The sequence below is a fragment of the Pteropus alecto genome, unplaced genomic scaffold, assembly GCF_000325575.1.
Source record: "Pteropus alecto unplaced genomic scaffold, ASM32557v1 scaffold176, whole genome shotgun sequence".
NCBI lineage: Eukaryota > Metazoa > Chordata > Mammalia > Chiroptera > Pteropodidae > Pteropus > Pteropus alecto.
The window spans coordinates 1239156-1243888 of NW_006438644.1; positions in this window are offsets into that span (position 1 = coordinate 1239156).

Sequence of the window (4733 nt, forward strand, 5' to 3'; positions counted from 1 at the left end):
GTGGGGGTGGGGGTGGGGTGGGGGGTGCGGCGCAGCCCACAGTGCCTTTGCGAACGTACTGTTTAGTTTTCTATGGCTCCTTACGTTCTCTCCCACCTCCCAGGGCTGATGTCCACTTCTGCCCCCCTGGAGACGCAGAGCAGCCTCCATGGGGCCCACTGGCCTGTCCTTTTGCCTTATCCCAGCCTCAGAGCAAAAGGACTGTGCTCCCCACTCCCCCTGCGATGCCCAAGCTCTCAGCTGTGATCGCTGTGATCTTCGGCATGCCCGAAGAAGCTCTGTGCGGCTTGTTAACCCTGCAGTTTGCCAGCTCCTGGCCCAGGGACTCTGATGGAGCCGGGTCTAGATTAGGGTGAATCTGCATTAAAAATCAAAACAAACACCCAAGTGATTTGTGCTGTAGAACTACTGACAGCAGGTTGTGAGTGACATAGGGACACAGCTGGACCCCACCCCAGGTCTAGCCTAAATCATGTTTATTGTATCATCTTAATAATTCTCAAGTACGTCCTCTCCTCTTCCTTTCTAATGCATCTGGATGGAGAACGCCCAAATCCTTAGTTACAGTATATACTAGTATGTCTGTATAATCGATTGTCTGAACTGGGATATGTTAGTGAGTGACAGGGACACTATTAATAATAATACAGAGAAATAGGGGTGACCGGGCCACGCTGGATGTACGCCCTCTGTGATTGGTACCTCCTTACTTCTTCAGACTCCTCCGAAAACTGTCCTCCTGGGAACCCCACTCCAGCCAACACCAGACCATGGGCTCCCTGTTCCGTGAGAAGTTCTTTAATGTGCCCCGCTCTCTCTCCTAACTCCGGGGACTTCATCATCCTGTTCTCTCTGTCACCTTCTCACAGAGCACTCCCCTCCATCAGGCCTCAACTCAGATGCTACTTCCTTGAGAAGCCTTCCCTGTCCCCCAATAATAACAACAACAAGATTGGGTCAGGTCATCCCAGCGTGTTCTCTCTAGTGCTGTGCTCTACACCCCTCACCGTGGCCATACTTTTCCATAATTGTGTGTTTATTGGTCTATTTCTTCTTCCAGGAGGCCGGGTACTCCTTCAGGGCAGGGACTAGATTTTGTTCTCTACTGTACAGATGATGCTGACGTATGATAGTGTGAAACTGACACATAGTCAGTAGAAATCATATTTAGAATTTTGAATTTCAAGGTTTTCCAGGCTGGCAACATTGCAGTATGACACCGGGCAGTGGCAGTGAGCCGCAGCCCCCAGTCAGCCAGACAACTACGAGGGTACACAAATACTGAGTTACCAGTGTTTGTGGATGTTGCGTTTTGAGTTTTCACATCTCATCCTGTCTACACAGTGCCCATCTGTGTCCTGCTGCTGGTGAGGACCTACCTTGCCATATTCAGGGCCTAACTTGTCTAAGTAGGAGGCCAAGACGGTTACTCCCGAGCCGCAGCCCCCAGTCAGCCAGGCGACTACGAGGGTACACAAATACTGAGTTACCAGTGTTTGTGGATGTTGCGTTTTGAGTTTTCACATCTCATCCTGTCTACACAGTGCCCATCTGTGTCCTGCTGCTGGTGAGGACCTACCTTGCCATATTCAGGGCCTAACTTGTCTAAGTAGGAGGCCAAGACGGTTACTCCACAAAAGTCTGTCTCATGAAACAATGTCGCGTTAATCACACAATACCAAAATTACTCCCCAAAGTCCAATCAACAAATACTTCGTGTGCATGCACGACCAGACATCCTGCTGAGTCCTGGACATACAGATAAAGGAGGTCCCTGTCCTCAGTCAGCTCATTGTCCAGTCGGAGTGATATCTCTTAGAGGCGCTTGTGTTTTCTACAGTGTCTGCCTCAGAGGACTTTTCTCGAGCTTTAATTTCCACATTAAAGGAACTGACTTCAGACCCCTGTCAAGTGTTAAACACTTTCTGCTTGTTAACAAAACAAAAGGGCCACAACGACAAAAAGGAAGAGACTTAGATAAGAGCTACGTGACACAGAAGCTAAGCCTGACACCTCTGCTCCCCGACGCCATGATGTTAGGGCCCTGCCCATTCTGGACAAGATGCTTCAGTTTTTGTATCAGTAAAATAGGGATGAATAACTGTGCGCAGCACAAAATAAATGCTCAATAAATGTCACTACCAGTAGACGGTCTGCATCTCTAACTGGGGGCCTGCATGGGAGAGTCACATCAGGAGACGGCAGGCTCATCAGGAGCCTGAGAAGCGCAGTGTGTAGACCAGTCCCCTACCTCTGCCCAGCTGTTGTAGAGAAACATCCAGAGGGTTAGGGCCAGCTGAAAACAGCTTTAGATTTGGACAACAGCCACTCTCAAGTTTTGTCATAACCAGGGCAATCTTGGCACTCAACTTGGGACAAGATAAATACGAATACAGTAGGAGAGGCTGGGTGTTGTGGGAAGAGGAACACAGAGAACATAGAAGCTCCTCTTCATTGAGATGTTTCAAAAATTAAAGGGACACGGTTTTACAATTATTAGGGGAAGCCCTGCTGTCACCTGCCAGTCACTGTCCATGCTACTAGCTGGTTAGTGGTACTTTGTGCACATTTCACAAAGAGAGCAAGAATAACTTTGACAGTAGAAACTCCGTTTAGTGGATGAGCAAACTAGACAATACCGCTGTTTGAGCTGAATCTGCCCAAATGTTCCCATTTACTGTTGACTTGGTTTAATTCAACCTGCGTGTCTTACTGGGGAGGAACTTTCCAATCGGCAAGGCATGTTCGCCAAGTACCAAGGGACAGCTGTCTGTGATCAAAGGCAGACGAGAAACTCTGAGCATCTTCAGAGTGTATTTCTGACTTTTAAAACCCCTTCGGTTCCTCCCTGACCCTCCTCACCACCAGTGGGGTACCAGTTTTGAAGGGAGTGTGCACCAGGTAATTCATCTCCCCCCTAGGTAATTTGAGAGCCTGTACTGGCATTGGGGACACAGCTCTGAGCAAGGCGGAGGTTCTCCCAGCCCCTTGGGGATTAAATAACAACCATGCAGGTACTGAGGACCTGGGCCTTTGGTTCTCCTGGTAGCGCCCCCTCAAAAATGGCTGGTGGGGCCAGCACCCAGGAGAGAAGATGCTGAGGAAGAGGCTGGTGAGAAAAATCAGAGGGATTCTGCCTGCCTCTCCTGACCTTGGAAGTTGTGGGCCCCTGAGTGTGTGTGTGTGTGTGTGTGCATGCGTGTGTGTGTGTGTGTGTGTGCACGCATACCTCTGTGTAAAACTCTTCCTTCCCCTGGCTGACACTCATTGTTTACCCCGCAGCTCAGATGTTATTTCTCCTGGAAGCCTGCTACGCCCATACAGGTCTGGGATGGCGGCACTGCCTGGTGACCTCTTGGTCACCTGTGTTCACCTTCTATAGTCTGACCACACAGTGCTCTAATTGTCAGCTTCCTGCCTGCTGGTGTCCTGAGACCTATGGGGCAGGATCAATAGTGCCTGTCATGGTCACCCCTGGCTCCCCAGCTTAGCACAGGCCTGGCAGAGGACAGTCACTCACTAAATATCAGCTTCATGAAAAGAAGGAGGAGAAGAGAAGGAAGAGGAGCAAGAGGAGACTGAAGAGCAGGGATGAAGCTTGGGACTCCATTTTGTTTTAGCCTTGGTCGCTGGGTTAGCGCTGAACATCCCTGGCTATTTAAAGAGAGCATGTTGGGTTGGAACAACTGGGCCCTTTTCCCAGTTTCCACGCCGATCTTCTATTTGACTTCGGGCAATTTAATATAATGTATGGAGTTTCATTTTTTTTTTTCAGCTTTTAAATGAAAAATGAGGATAATACTAGGAATTCACAGATGTGTGCTGAAGTTCAGATATGACACATGTAAATAAAAATTCAGTGGGTTTTATAAACTGCAACCCTCCCCCCATTTTTGCATATAAATATAGAATTAAGGGAACTTAATAAAAACTTCATGAGTCAGATTGGCAGCGCGGGGTAGAATTTCCATCTGCCTCATAAAGGACCTGGCTAAGTGTACTTTTTCTCGCCATAGGCATTGTCTGTGTGGGTCACTTACAGTCCTGGTGCCTGAGACACCCAAGGCATTCAGAGTCCAGGTTGCTCTGTGGGAAGTGGGTGCAGGGAAGAGGTGGTCCCGTGGTTCACTCGACCTCTCCGCCAGAGACAGGGGAAAACACATTGTGCCGGACTGCGTGCATTTTTAGCATCATATTACAGGAAGAATTTCATAAAAAGAAAAGCATCAACAAAGATTACCGGATAACAACAGCACATACGCATTTGGAACTAGAAGAATCTTGGTATCAAAGGTGAAAGGATATTCTATTTCCATTCTCTAGTCCTTTCCTCCAAATATTTACCTCTTCACTAGAGTTCTGGGCCCCTTCTGATTCCTACCTCGATCCATTCTCTGTAGATAGCTGACCTTGCCTCCAAACCACGGGGAAAACAGAGGCCAAAAAACAAGGGTTTTGCAGCTCCCCGTCTCCCACCTCCACCCCACCATGCCGCTGTCTGTCTCCACATTCATTCCCTCCTGTTTCAAAGGAAGAAGTATTGTCTTCCCTGTATAGTCCTAATTTTTCCATCTGTGTTTGCAATCTTGTTTTTCTGGTTTCTTGCAGAATTTCATTCTGTGAACTACACCTTTTCCTGCATCTTTAACTTCTCCGTTCCCTGATGCTTCCGCTCAGACTACCCAGTGGATCTCACACAGCCATCTAACTATTACTCTATTTTTCTCTTTCCC